The sequence below is a fragment of the Myotis myotis genome, unplaced genomic scaffold (genome assembly GCF_014108235.1).
Source record: "Myotis myotis isolate mMyoMyo1 unplaced genomic scaffold, mMyoMyo1.p scaffold_m19_p_2, whole genome shotgun sequence".
In the NCBI taxonomy this organism is placed as follows: domain Eukaryota; kingdom Metazoa; phylum Chordata; class Mammalia; order Chiroptera; family Vespertilionidae; genus Myotis; species Myotis myotis.
Genome location: NW_023416324.1, coordinates 69079434 through 69095362, shown reverse-complemented (window position 1 = coordinate 69095362; position 15929 = coordinate 69079434). Strand labels below are relative to the sequence as shown.

At 37.5% G+C, this 15929-nt stretch overlaps 1 protein-coding gene and 1 pseudogene across 10 annotated transcripts in view; one reads left to right on the top strand and one right to left on the bottom strand.

Moving 5' to 3' along the window:
* The window catches only part of ZNF644 (zinc finger protein 644), a 130447-nt gene that overhangs the window by 3527 nt on the left and 110991 nt on the right, over positions 1 to 15929 (top strand). Inside the window, exon 1 of one of the 10 annotated variants that reach the window (XM_036347219.1) lies at positions 11194 to 11825. The exons of the other annotated variants lie outside the window; for them this stretch is intronic. The gene's annotated coding sequence lies outside the window, so the exon portion shown is untranslated. Of the gene's footprint in view, positions 1 to 11193; positions 11826 to 15929 lie in introns of those variants that run through there. 10 annotated transcript variants of the gene reach the window in all.
* Positions 6437 to 13332, bottom strand: LOC118675552 (annotated as a pseudogene).

The following is a 15929-nucleotide window of genomic DNA, read 5'->3' as shown; positions in this document are numbered from 1 at the left end:
CCTTTCTCTCATTCCGTACACACATTTAGGGTTACTTTTTTAGACTCTGAGATTGTGATTCCAAAGGAAAGGAGTGGGTCTTAGTCTTGTAGGAATGTGTTTTTCATAACTGGTTTGCAGGCATATCTTAAAGCAGCTGTAGTTTGCACCAAATTCAGAAATTGGTATGTTGAATTATCCAGTCCTAATTTTATAGAACAACCCCCCCCCCCCCTTTCTTCTTAAAGTAAGGGAGAGAGGGGGAGAGAGAGAAAGAAACATCAGTGTGATAGAGAAACATTGATTAGCTGCTTCCTCCACAAACCAACTAGAGATCAAACTCACAACCTAGGTATGTGCTTTGACTGGGAATCAAACCCACAACTTTTTGGTGTATGGGACTAGACTCCAGCCAACTGACCCACCCAGCCAGGACGAGAATGTCTGTTTTGTAGGTGGAGGATCTGTAAATATTGCACAAAATTAATGAGATGTAGCACTGACTGAAGCAGTTCTAGAAGTATACTGTGTCTTTTAATTCAGGTTTATTAGAGAAAGTATGTTTGAGATTACTTGTTAATTAGATACTGTCATATTAATGAGAACTTTTGTGACAATAACTTAAAAACTTATTTAATGAGATATGATGACTTAGTTTTTAAAGTGCAAACCATTTACACCATTGAATTTTGAGAGAATTGAGAATACTCAAACTGATTCTAGCACTGGCTCACCCTGCTGGTTGGCTAAAATATTTCTTTTTCCTGTCATTAAAAAAAAAAAAAAATACATAAAGATCATTTGAGACCTAGAAGGTAGAACACCAAATTCAATTCAGGAGATGGTGCCTTTATGAAAAAGTTTTTCTCTCAAGGGCCTTAGTCGCTCTAATGTTTAATTTTTTTCTTAGATCTGCCAAAGTTGAACTGTAGAGTTGCTGTCTTCTTTGAATTTACTGGGAACTCTTACTGTGATTATGGGAAATTAATATTATTTAGGACATCCTTTGACAATTAGCTAGAAAAACAAGAGTCCTGTGAGATAACTTTCCAGGAAGAGAAAAGCAGAGGTTTTCAAGAGGGAGAGAAAGAGCACGTCAGGGCAGAAGCAGCAGCAGTGCAAACTTCTCTTGACTGGGGGAAAATGAGATTGGATTAAGGTTAGTGTTTCCATGGGATTTCCTTTACACTCTCCCTCTACCAATTTTTGTTCTACTCTGTGTCTACAAGCTGTAGGCTTTCCCATTTCACTTGGGATTCTGGGAAACGTGATCTTGTAAGTAACTTTGTGAAAAGTACAGATGTTATTTGTTCTTTGAAATTTTAGTCTGTTAGTCTAGATTGGTGCAATTGAAGTTGGTTAGAGAAATACAGATTTTAGGTATTGCCTTTTACTATGTATTTATCATTCATATCATTCATTGAAGTTGAAAATACAGCTTCTAAGACTTTTTGTACAAAGTCCAGAAACTTAAAGGTTATGAGCCAAACAGGTTAATTTAAAGTAAAAAATGAATAAAGTATTAGGATGAAAGTAATTTATAGTTTACAAAGCATATTTACCTATGTTTCATCAATTATTTATCACACTTTTAAGCGTTTAACATTTTTTTATTGATTTCAGAGAGGAAGGAAGAGGGGGAAAGAGGGAGAAACATCGATGAGAGAGAATCAGCGATTGGTTGCCTCCTGCATGCCCCCTACTGGGGGCCTGCAACCCATCTCAAATCGGACCGTGACCTTCCAGTTCATGGGTGGATGCTCAACCATTGAGCCACACTTTCCGAGCATGATTAACATTTTTATCCTTTCATGTTGTTCATCCTTTTACTCAAAAGCCTACTGCATATCTTTTTCATCAGTTTATTAAGGGAGACGTTAAATATAACTAGTACTTTCAAAACACCATTTATTGGGGAGGAGTGATTTCTAATTGTTAAATGGTTTGTGAAGGTGGATAAAAGCCTTGCCAAAGTTGGAATTAATTGCCTGTTGCTTACTATCTACTTACCAAATAATACACACACACACACACACACCAGCACACACACACGTGTGTGTATATATACAGAAAGTCATAGTTGCATTTATAATTATGTATAAACTAGAGTCCCAATGCACGAATTCGTGCACCAGTGGGGTCCCTTGGCCTGGCCTGCAGGATTGGGCCAAAACTGGCTCCCTGACATCCTCCGAGGGGTTCCAGATTGCGAGAGGGCACAGGCCAGGCCGAGGGACCCCACTGGTGCATGATCGGGGCCGGAGAAGGATGTGGGAGGTTGGCCAGCCAGGGAGGGACTGCGGGAGGGCTCCAGGCCGGACCCCAGCAGCAAGCTAACCTACTGGTCGGAGTGTCTGCCTCCTGGTGCACGTCATAGCGAGCGGTTGAGCAGCCTTAGCATATTATTAGCATATTATGCTTTGATTGGTTGAACGGCCAATCAGACACTTAACATATTAGGCTTTTATTATATAGGATAAAGAGGCAGGATGAGATAAGCTTTAAAAGTGTAAGCCTTGAAGTAAAATTGGTGGGGTTAAAATCTAGCTATGTGAGCACTAGGCAAATGGTAATGGTAAATGATAATACCATGTACATCCTATATACTAAAAGTCTAATATGCTAAGTGTCTGTTCAACCGGTTGGCCATTCAACCAATCAGAGCATGATATGCTATGGCCACTCAACCGCTCGCTATGACATACTCTGACCACCAGGGGGCAGATGCTCTGATGCTCTGACCAGTAGGTTAGCTTGCTTCTGGGGTCCGGCTGATTGGGACTGATTGAGATGGGCTGGACACACCCTGGACCCTCCTGCAGTCCCTCCCCAGCTGGCTAACCTGTGTCTCTCCCTGGCCCTGATTGTGCACCAGTGGGGTCCCTTGGATGGATTGGCCTGTGCCCTCTCGCAATCTGGGACCCCTCAGGAGATGTTGGTTTCAGCTTTATCCTGCAGGCCGACACCCACTGGTGCACGAATTCGTGCACTGGGCCTCTAGTAATTTATATAAGGTACTTAGCTTTCTAGTATCTTTTAGAATAAAAATAGTTATTATTATCATTGTTTAATTATTTTTTCTACTGTAACTTGAAATTTTTTACCTGAGTGATTTGGATTTATATACCTGTGCTAATGTTTTAGACTCCTATTTACAAAGGCAAGGTTGTTAAAAGGAAGTCAGAGGTAGGTATCACAGTGTGGCTTCTCCAGTTTTAGCTGTTCAGTACTTCAGGAACACATACCATTTTCTGACCATCAGCTGATGAGTAAATGCACTTGGAATGAGTACATTTTAGTGAAATTATTTCCCAACCAGTGTGTTGGTTTGTCTTTGTTACAACATCCTGAATTTCTTTATCCTTTAAATTGTTGACCATGAGTATGGTGGTGACCATTAGTAGAGACTAGGGTTGTGTAGCTATGTGTATTTGTATGTAATGTACATCTGGATGAGAGTAAAGAGTAGCCTCAACAGTAGTTAGGCTGAGGAGAGGCATGCTATTTTTTCTTATTTTTTTAATTCTCCCCCAAGGATATTTTTTCCAATTGATTTTTAGAGAGGATGAAAGGGAAGCGGGGCGGGAGAGAGAGAGAGAAACATCGATGTGAGAGTGACACATTGATTGATTGGTTGCCTCTTGCATGCACCCTGACTGGCGCTGGGGAGCAGACTACCACCAGGTACATGCCCTTGACCCTTTGGTCCGTGGGCCAATGCTCTAACCATTCTGCTACTCGCCAGGGTAAGACATGCTATCCTTTTCATTGCTTAGTCTGAATTGGGGAATTTTCTCAGACAGCATTTCCTTTTGCATTTTTCCTCTCCATACTTTGTATATCTGGGCTAGTATGGTCTTAAACTTATTTTCCTCTTTAATTTTTTTCTACTGTCTACCTCCCCCCACCACTGTAGTCACAAATTTTAAGTTATAAAAATATTTGTAGTAGTAAAAGTAATTTAAAGTTCACATGATAGGTATGAATAGGAAATACTAGAAGTTTCGTATATGCTTAAAAAGTATTTTCAGCAGTTTGGAAAATGAAAGGGGGTGAGAAATTCACCCCTAATCTTATGATCATCACCATATAATCATTAGTATTAAAGGGAAGGGAGATAAGACTGACATTAATTAACCATCTATTGAGTTCCTTTTAATAATACTGTGATGTATATATATTTCCACTTTATATGCAAGAAAACAAACTCAGACTCAGGTCACAAAGATAATAAATAATAGAGCAGCCAGGTTTAAATCTAGGCATGTCTTGATTTTACAGATGGGATCTTTATTCTGTCTTGTCCTTTCTTTCTATATGTCTATACTTAAACCCAGCAATCTTCAACCTTTTTCACCTCATGGCACACACAAACTGATTACTAAAACTCTGCCATATACACACACACAAAATTTTTTTTGCCTATTTGACAAAAGTAATGTAATTTTGATTCATTTATATATACCAGATGGCTATTGTTGTAATGGTTGTTGTCTTTTTTTTTTTAAAATCTAAGGTGAAAGAGGTTAGTGCCCCTAACTAAATATAGTCAGGATGTTTTAAAAATTCTTTTGGCCCACTTTTGCAGCACACCTTTTGGAAATCACTGTTTTAACCTAATTAATGCAATTTGTAAATTTCATCTCCTACTTATAAAACATTATAAAAGCTTTTTTTTTTTTTTTTTTTTTTTTTTTGCCTATTCTCATTTCAAGTGGTGTCTTATTGCCCACATTGTTTATTCATACCACCATATAAAGGCTCTTTGTTTTGGCTGCTAGACTTTGGTATAGAGATATTGGTCAAAATGGAAGCTGCCTTTTTTTTTTTAACTAAGTGACTAGGATGAAAAATAATCTAGCTTTATCAGAACTAATATTCTGGGATTAGAAATGCTATTGCTTTAATAGCACTATCCTTTCTGGTGCAACATTTAACTCAAAATTTGATATATGTTAAATGTAGATGACATTTTCAATTTATAGCTATATGAAAACAAAACTTCTCTTATATTTTCATGCTTTGAAATGCCTTAACCTTTCCCGTAAAAAATCTTTTAAAAATGTTATTAAAATTATATAGGCACTTAAATCCAGTTTAATTACTATTAGTAATTCCTAATTTAATACACTTTAATTTGTTAAAAGAAAAAAAACTTTATTTGGTTTTTACACTCTCATTGGGTGGATGACATACACTAAAAGATAATTTGTGGGGCATTTATAAATTGTATAGGTCAGCACTACCCAAAAGAAATACTGTATGTTACAAATATGGTTTAAAATTTTCTGTAGCCACATTAAAAAATAAAAAGAAACAGGTAAAATTAATCCTATTAATGTATTTTATTTAACCCATTATATTCAAAACATTTCAATGTTAACATGATTGAGATATTTTACTATTTTCCCCCCTATACCAAGTATTCAGAATCGATGTGTGTTTCTTATGACACATCTCAGTTCAAACTAGCTATATTTCAAATGCTTACTAGTCACATATAGTGCAGATATAGAAAGTTTTGTACAACTTTCATTTAATATTCACTCAATTATATATGTCACAAGGGGGGGCATCAGGATTTTAGAGATGGTTAGGTAGAGAACATGGCCAAAAAAAAAGGCTGGGAACTACTGATAGAAATATACCAGGTAACTGCTATTCCCATGAAGATGTAACATTTTCTGCACAGAAAAAGGTGCCTCTTGCTCCCTTCTATTAATTCCCCCTTAAAGAAGAAACACTATTCTGACCTCTGTCACCATAAATAAGTTTGTCTTATTTTTGAACTTGCTTATGGCATATTTTGTTCTTTCTAAGGGTAGTGAGAATTAATCCCAATCTGCCTCTTTTCTGTCTTTGTTTGACATTGTTGTATGAATTTGGATGTAAATCAGATGATAGGTTGTTGGTACTATGAACCTTCTGTTTTTTTCCAGTGTGGTTATGTCAAGATGAGAGAGATGTTTCTTAGATTTCATGAATAGTAACCCTTTAGAGGTTAGCTTTATGACTAAAAAAATTGTTTAGAATATAGAAATTAAAGTTGCTTACACAGATAACATGGTTGTCTGTCTTGCTTTTATTACAGTATTCTCTAGGCCTATAGCCAAGAAGTAGGTAGAGGAGGTCTTGGATTGCCTCCTTACATAGATGCCTTTTGGAAACTTTTTAAAGTAGCTTCTAGGCATTATGTAGGTTAGCTAAAAGGCATTTCAGGTTACTTAAAAAGGTATTTGAGTATTTCTGATTGTGATTGTAGGGGTAGGAATAAAATAATACACTTATGTTTATAGGTAAGTATCCACTCTCAACCAGAAATATTTTTTTTGTTTAATAAAAATAATTGTATCTACTTAGAAGTATTCATAATGTCAACAAAGCAGTTGCAACTTTTTTTTGCAATTACAGAGTGATACCCAGTTAATAGAGCGACAATTATTTTGTATAAGCTGTATCAGAGACAACTGAAGATGAATAAACTACCATCCCCATAAATAACCAATTTGTGCTGTGCACCAAGAAGAACCTGCTTTAAATTTCCATGCCAATTTACGACCCCCATACTGTACCAGGGAAGGTTATTGGCTACTGAAAATACCACCAGGACAGGGCTATCTAAAGACACATCCTGTAGTGTGTTAACTATACAAAAAGACACTACAGTCAAATCTTCCATTTCCATTTTTTTCTTTAAAAGGAGTGAGTTCTGTAAATGCTTTATAGACAAGAAGAAATGCACTAGAACCAACTTATTCATCATCTTCTCTTCATCTTCCTCCTCCTCTTTTTCTTGCTTTTTTCAGCCTTGACAACTCCCTTTTTGGATACCCAGGCTTTCCTTTAGCTCAATTTGCAGCAATATCCTTTTTGTATTTCTCCTTCAGCTTAGGAGCCTTCTTTTCATAAGGCTGCTTGTCATCTGCAACAGTGTTATTCCACATCTTTCCCAGCTTCTTTGCAATGTCACCAGTGGGTAGGCTGGGATGCTCTCCTTTGTTTAAAGGAGACCTCTTGGGTGCATTGGGATCCTTGAATTTCTTTTTGTTTCCCTTTTAGGAGGGATATAAGTTTTCATTTCTCTCTCGTAACGGGCCTTGTTCGTCTTTGCTATGTCTTCAAATTTTCCTTTCTTAGTAGACATGGTCTTCCATCTCTCTGAGCATTTCTTAGAAAACTTTGAGAAGTTGACTGAAGCATCTGGGTGCTGCTGCTTGTATTCCTCTTAGCAAGTTTGCACAAAGAAAGCATACGATGCTTGGCCTCTTAGGATCACCTTTTATTTTTACCCCTAATTAATTTTTCTCAGCAAGCACACAGTCACCCAGTGCCCAGCCAGCTCACACTTGCCCTGGCATTGTCTCTATGGATCTCAATTTACTGCAATGGCTGTCTCAACCAGAAAGATTTTGACACTTTTATGAGTAAAGAACTAGAATGTTACCTTAAGGACAGTTGCACAAAAAACTAAAATCCATGAAGGACACTTTATAAAATGCAAACTGAAATGGAATTATTATTTTTTAATTTTTTTGATTGATTTTTAGAGAGGGAGAGGTATAGAAACATCAATTTGTTGTTCCACTTATTTTTTTTAATATATATTTTTTATTGATTTCAGAGAGGAAGGGAGATAGAGAGATAGAAACATCGATGATTAGAAAGAATCATTGATTGGCTGCCTCCTGCAATCTCCCCACTGCAGGGGATGGAACCCACAACCCCAGTATGTGCCCTTAGCCTGAATCGAACCTGGGACCCTGTAGTCCGCAGGCCCATGCTCTATCCAATGAGCCAAACTGGCGAAGGCTGAAATGGGATTATTGATCATGATTTTAACTTCTAGTGCTTGAATCAGTTTTATTTTTCAAATGGAAATAATGGTTACAGCATTATAGAGCAGCAGAAGTCTTATTGTATGTAGTATAACAATTGGTACTTTAGGGAGAAGGGTTTTTTCTGTAATATGTATTATAAAAAGAGTTCTAAAAAGTACATAACAATGCAAATATGAGTCTTCATTCTAGTATGCCTAGTTTGGAGGAATAGATGTTTTGTATGTTATGTAGAATGGACATGAAAAAACTTTCTCATTAACACTTGAATTATGAATGCTTTTGAGGTTATGAATAAAAATATAAAGAAGTTGTTTTTTTAATTTGTAATAAGTTTGCCTAATACACTCTTGCTCCAAGAATTTTAAAAGTTGTCTTGAAGAGCCTTGGCTGGCTCAGTTGGTTAAGTGTTGTCCTGTGCACTGAATGAAGGTTATCAATGCAATTTCTAGTCAGAGCACATGCCCAGGTTTTGGGCTCCATTCAAGTCAGGGTTTGTGCGGGTGGCAGTCGATGTGATGGATGTTTCTCTCTCATATCAATGTTTCTCTCTCCCCCTCTCCTTTCCCATCTAAAATAAACTTAAAAAATAGTTGTCTTAAGAAATAAAACTGCATCTGTCAGCTTTTCTTACATAGGTTTTGTATTTGACAGGTATAGAAGGCTAAAGCAAAATTGGTTAGATTAGCTCTAGCTGGTTTGGCTCAGTGGATAGAGCGTTGGCCTGAAGACTGAAGTGTCCCAGGTTTGATTCCGGTGAAGGGCATATGCCTGGGTTGCCAGCTCAGTCCCCAGTGGGGGACATGCAGGAGGCACCTGATTCGATTATTCTCTCTCATCATTGATGTTTCTTTTTCTCTCTCTCCTTTCCTCTCTGAACTCAATAAAAATATGTATTTTTAAAAATTGGTTAGATTAGACTTTGAAAAAGTATGTTTATTATCTACAAAATATTAAGACTTTATATCCTTTTTGGATAGATTTTAAAATTAAAAATAACTAGAATGTTGTTAATAGCATTAAGAGTTGACTTCTATATGTAGAAAAAATACACTTAAGGGTATGTCTTATGTTTCTGTGTTTTGACAAAAACGAATGTTATATTTGAATTTAGTTTTTGTATTCAGAAAAAAACACCTTGTTTATCTACTTGTATTTTCTCTAACCTTCTCTTGTTTTAATTGAGTTAGGTATTATTCATTTACAAGGGGTAAGAATGAGAATGCTGTACACAGCAAAGGATATGGTTCCTGCTCTTAAGATCTCATGATCTAAGACAACTTGAAGAGCACTTAAAATGAAACATTTAGCCGAAACCGGTTTGGCTCAGTGGATAGAGCGTCGGCCTGCGGACTGAAGGGTCCCAGGTTCGATTCCGGTCAAGGGCATGTACCTGGGTTGCGGGCACATCCCCAGTAGGAGGTGTGCAGGAGGCAGCTGATCGATGTTTCTCTCTCATCGATGTTTCTGACTCTCTATCTCTTTCCCTTCCTCTCTGTAAAAAAATCAATAAAATATATTAAAAAAAAAAAAAATTAAAAAAAAAAAAAAAGAAACATTTAAATTACTGAGCTGGCATAAAATAATATGAATAGTATATAGTAAGACTGAATTAATAAAGCTTTTTGGCAAAAAACTTCTAATCTATATTTTGAAGAAGTGGTCTGTTGGATTGATGGAGAGGGAAGGGATTATCAGAAAAGGGGAAAGGCATGTTGGGAATTGTGGAATGTGTAAATATTTTTCTTGCTTGAAGTAAAGTGTTTTATACGAATTTAATGAAAAATAAAGTTGATAAGATTGTGTGGCCTGAGCTGAGAATCTAAAGAAGTTTGGATTAGAAATTAGAAATGAGTTCTACTGAAGGTCATTGAACAGAAATATAAGAAGAAAAATGAGAATATTAACAGCCAGATATAACATGATTGGGGAAAAGATTGAAGTGAGAAAGGCCAATTAGAGGTAATTATTTTGAGATTTATATTTAAAAGTAAGGACAGGTAGTTTTAAAGTAAAGAAGGTGAAATGCATGCCTCCTAAGTTTATGTAGTGCAAAGTTAAAATAAGAATGGAACAATTTTATTTTCTTCTAGTATTGAAAATAAATTTACTTGGTCATACAGTTTGCAAGTAAGTAATTAACACTAATTGAGGCTATCTGCTTTGTTCTATAAAAGAGTGATGAATTTTTTTTCAAGTTTGATTTGAAAACTAAGTAAAACCCCAGAAAGTTATGCCGTAGTGGTATTTTCTGAGTTGCTAGTACTTTGGACTTAAGAAAAAAACAAACTTGAGATGAATACTAAAAAGAGCTTCTATTGTAATTCTGTGTTTTGAGTTATAGTGGTACATTTTAGCCATATTTTCAGAGACATTCTAATTGGTATAAGAGTTGGTGGACAAATGGGTGATAAGAAAATTAGTAATCTGGAGTATACCAAGATTTAAATTTGTTTTAAAATAGTTACTTGTTTTAACATTTAGGAATAGTTAAAAGCACATAGCTTTTATAGGAGGGAAAAATCCCTAGTATATAGTTCCCTAATAATACTCTGGGCTATAGTATTTTTTTATATTTGTTATTTAAGATATTTATTTTTAATGAATTTTCAAAAGTTTTTAAATTGTATACTATTCCTTATAATGAATACGTTTATTAAAATAGAAAATGTAGAACAATATGAAAAAGTTAATTGAGTAATATAACTTAAAGAATGTTTTTCTGCCTTTTTTAGAATTAATAAATACAACAGTGTTTGGGAGTTAATAGAGTCTTAGCATTCTGAGAATAGTATGTTAGGCCTTTTTTTAAAATCCTTACCTGAGAATATGTTTGTATTGATTTTATAGAGAAATATCGATGTGAGAGAGAAACATTGCCTGCCTCCTATACGTGCCCTGACAGGGGATCAAACCCAACACCTAGGTATGTGCCCTAATAGGGAATCAAACCCCAAAGCTCTTGGTGTAGGGGATGATGCTCCTTCCAACGGGGCCTGGTTGATAGTATGTTAGTCTTATTATGACAAGTTTACAATTGAAATTTATTTATGTATTTATTTATTTATTTATTTATTTATTTATAGCTTTTAGAGCAGAGAGGAGAGAGAGAAACATCGATTTGTTGTTTCACTTATGCATTCATTGGTTGATTCTTTTTTTTTTAAAAACACATTTTATTGATTTTTTTACAGAGAGGAAGGGAGAGAGATAGTTAGAAACATCGATGAGAGAGAAACATCGATCAGCTGCCTCCTGCATATCTCCTACTGGGGATGTGCCTGCAACCCAGGTACATGCCCCTGACTGGAATCGAACCTGGGACCTTTCAGTCCGCAGGCTCTATCCACTGAGCCAAACCAGTTTCGGCCATTGGTTGATTCTTGTATGTGCTCTGACTGGGGATCGAACCAGCAACCTTGGAGTATCAGTATAATACTCTAACCAGCTGAGCTACTCCGTGGCCAGAGCTCATGACAAGTTTACATTTTAACTGTTTCTCAGTTAATAGGTTTCAGTTAGTAAATAAGTTAGTGAAGTTTTTGGTAACATGGTAAAATAGATACATTTGACTCCATCTAAGTTACCTGTTGAAGCAAATCAGCTAAAGCAGAAGAATAGGTTGTCTCATACTACCACTGGGAAAATAGATTTCATCCATATCTCTGAAATTTGAGGTTTCTGTATAGACAGTACGGATGAGAAGGGATGACAGCAGAACTATCTACTGTTCCCTGATTATTCTGATGAACTAGTGGTATTATAGGAAGCTTGCCTGAAAGCCCTGCCTTGAACCTCTTTCTTAAATAGTTTCCTGTTTATACCTGTTTGTGCTATGTACTTCTTGGAAATAGATGGATCCCACCTGTGTATGCTGCCTTGGGTCTCTGCAATCTGAAAAGCAATGAAAAATCACTTCATGCCTGAGGAGGGGGAGCACTGAAAGGGATGGAGATTAGGAAACCAAGTTGACTTCCATATACGTTAATCCTGCTGGAACAGCTCACACAGGTGGAGAAGATAGAGATAACTTTCAGTGGCTTTGGGGTAACCAATATTCTTGTGCTATGTGAGTGAATGTTTTAATGGTGGCAGTTCCATTAACAGTAATGCAAATGGTATTCTAAGTAGATGTCCTTCAGTGTGGTATTGCTTGCCCAACCTACTCTTGGTGCATCCATCTTATTTTCCAAGCCCTCTTCACCAATTTTCCTGTCAAGTTTGACTACCTTATAGTTTTCCAATAGTTTTTTTCTTAATTTAACTGTAATTGTTTTCCTCCGTCCCCTGTTCAAATTGGATTAAAAATCTTACTGTGTGGTTTTACGAGTTTTATCTAGGTCAGAATGACACAAACATTGAAAATATGGGAATGGCAAAAATAATACTAAAACTTGCAAGTTTCATTGACATCAAGGAAAGGATAAAACCTTTCTAGGGCAAAACTTTTGAGTGGAAAACATTTTTTAAATAAAATACTAGGACTGCTAAACAGTATCAGGCTTAAACTTTTGTGTGATAAACTCAAACAAATAGCATTAAAACATATGAAGTTGTTTCTTTAGAGAAATTGGTAAAACCAGTTTTTTTTAGGAGACTTTAATTCACCTCTCAGAATTTAATAAATTAAGTAAACAAAAATTAAGGCTATAAAGATTTGAATAGCAGTATACTTTATTTAATAGATGTATGTCAAACTTTGTTTCCAATAGAGAATACACATTCTTCTCAAATTCCTGTGAATTCTTTTGAAATTGTCTTGGGCTTCAATGAGAATTTGAAATTTTAAATAAGAATAATTGAATAGGTCAGTATTTTTTTACTACAGTATAGTAAAACTAGATGTTAAAACCACAATGAGTCTACCTGCATGGTTGGGGTGTGTGCGGGAGGCAACTGATCATGTTTTTTCCTCACATCAATGTTTTTTTTTTCTCTTTCCCCCTCCACCCCCCTCCCCCCTCAAAAATCAATAAACATGTCCTTTGGTGAGGATTAAAAAAACAAAAACCTCTGTGTCTTACTAGAATTTGAACGTAAATTTCATACTATTTAGAAATGTGTAACAATGAGGACATGACACATCAAAATTGATAGATGAATGAATATTCATTTAAACATGGTGGATTAAATAACCATTTACTTTTTTTTGCTATCAAATCTACTAGAATTGATTTTTTTTTCTTTTTTAAAAAAATAGGCATAGATGTTAAGGGCAAAGAAAACTGGAAAGTTGATCACAACTAAAATTTTAGGAGCTAGAAAGCAACAAGTGGTAAATAACTTTGTATATGTGAGAGAACTGAATTTATTAGTGGGGAAGTCCTAGAATTGGTGCTCTGTAGTCCTGGGATGCTTCAGTATTGGTGGCTGCAGGTACCTTGAAAGAATTGTCTAAAAGTCTATAATAACAAGTAAGTAACATATTACCAGGAAAGGGTCTCTTCAGGTTTCTTCTCTGATACAAAGGGATGATCTCTGTTCTTGTCACTGGGCACAGCTGGATTAAGGGTGCCATACTGACAGATAATTGAATAGAAATCTTCATGTTGAAATGGGAATCACCCCCAGCCTCTTCCTTTCTAGTTCTGAGAACACTGGGTGTCAGGCTCCTAATTCCAGAAGATGAGATTGGAAGATTCATGTTACAGCAAACCTATGATCAGAGAGAAAAAGACCAAGAGATGATAACATGGCCCAGACTCATCATCCAACAGTGACACCTATAAACACAGAAATTCCAGCAACTTTTTTGTTTCATTTTAAAGTATGAGATTAAGGATCATTAAACATTTTAGGATAATCTCTATGTGAAAGAGAAGAAGGAAATAGAAACAATTCAGGAAGAAAACTTTATTAAAAAATTATTGATCAACAATAAAAACATATAAAAAGTTATTGATATATTTGGAAGGGGATAATTATATCTTCGAAACAAGAAAAACCAATCCTCAGAAAACAAAGAGCTCTTAGACATTTAGAACATGAAATAACAGAATTGGAAATACAGAATATGAAGGAAATTAAGAATAATGGAACCAGAGAACCAAGATGGAGGCATAGGTAAACGCCTGTACTTGCTGCCTCCCACAATCACATCAAAATTACAACTAAAAGACAGAACAACTATCACCCAGAACCATGGGAAAGCTGGCTGAGTGGAAGTACTACAACTAGAGAGGTGAAGAAGGAAGCGCACTGAGGCTGGTAGAAGGTGCAGAGGTGCGGGACGGGCTGGTCTGGGACCTGGGTGTGCCGGTTTTTTAATCGGGAGGATGATTGCCTCTGTGGAGGCTGCTCTGAGGAGTGAGGAGTCCCAGCCCCACACCAGACCCCCACCCCCAGGTCCCAGAACTGGGGAAAAAAGTCCCTACAGGTAGTAAGAACTATGGACTGTAAAAACCAGTGCGCATTGGGGCTGAGTGACACACAGGCTGCTGGAGACAGCTGCTGCTCTTAAAAGGCCAGCACTGAACTGAATTTACAAGCTCCCGCTTGCTCTGAGCTCCAGTGCCGGACGAGGCTCTGGGAGACCCAGACACATACAGGGAGAAACTGGACTGTCTGGCATTGGGGCAGGAACTCAAGGCGGCTTTCTTCCAGACAGAGATGCTCGCCACAGTCATTGTTCTCTTGCCTGGACCTCCTTGGTGCGGGACTGACTGGAAGCCATTTCTGTTTGCTCCGCCCAAACAGTGATTCCCTGAGACCTTGCCCTACCCAGTTTACAACCCCACCCAAGCTGTGCAAGAGCTTTTGCATATGAATGGTCTGTCCTTTTTCAGGCGAAAACTCCGTCAAACAAGCTGCAGCTGGGTCGGAGCTGCAAACCTATAAATAAAAGGCCCCCAACACTGCCACTGGCCACAGCACTAGCCTACCTTGCTTCACAGCCGGGCCTTGTCTGGGCACTTCCAAACCCGATACAAAGAGGGGGAATCTGCAGATCTCTCTATAGCTCCTGCTGCGTGGCCTCAGGCAGTGGCTCACTTTGCACCTCCTGGAGACCCAAGAGCCAGTGTACCAGTGGTCAGTGTGAAACAGTACCAGATTACAACTCTTCACATCCATAAGTGACACACTCAAAGGGCAGATTCACTGAGCACCAAAGCCCCACTGAAGCAAGTCCTCCATAAGGGTGTCTCCTGCATAGCAGCTTTCCCACTGTAGTCGCAGCTAGACCCCACAGCCAATTGGCCTGGAGGTCAGTTCCTCTCAGTGACACCAATAGCAATCAAGGCTCAACTACAACAAAACTGTGCACACAGCCCACAAAGGGGTGCACCAAGAGTGTCCACCTCAGATGATTGGGGAGGCTGAGCCACTGTGCCCTACTGCACAAGGCCACTCTTTTTTTAAAAAAAATATATTTTTATTGATTTCAGAGAGGAATGGAGAGGGAGAGAGAGGTAGAAACATCAATGATGAGAGGGAATCATCGATCAACTGCCATCTGCACGCCCCACACTGGGGATCGAGCCTGCAGCCAAGGCACATACCCCTGACCAGAATTGAACCCGGGACCCTTCCGTCTGCAGGCCGACACTCTATCCACTGAGCCAAACTGGCCAGGGCACAAGGCCACTCTTACACTTCAAAGGAGACTTAGCAGCTACCCAATACATAGAAACGAACACAGGGAAGCAGCCAAAATGTGGAAACAAAACATGTGACAAATGAAAGGAATGGAAGAAAGCAATTACTCAATATAGAGTTCAAAACAACAGTTATAAGGTTACTTAAGAATCTTCTAGAAATCTCTGAGGAACTTAGTGAGACTTTCAAGGATCTTAGTGAAAATTAAAAAAATTAAAATAAAATTTTTTAAAAAAATGGAAAAGGACCAGACCAGTCAGAAATTAAGCATACACTGACTGAAATAAAGAATAATAAACAGGGATTCAACAGTAAATTTGAGGATCCCAAGAATCAAATCAATGATTTGAAATACAAGGAAGCAAAAAACACTCAACCAGAAGAGCAAAAAGAAAAAAGAGTATAAAAAATATGAAGATGCCCTGACCGGTTTGGCTCAGTGGGTGGAGCGTCGGACTTCGGACTAAAAGGTTCCAGGTTCGATTCCAGTCAAGGGCATGTACCTTGGTTGGGGCACAT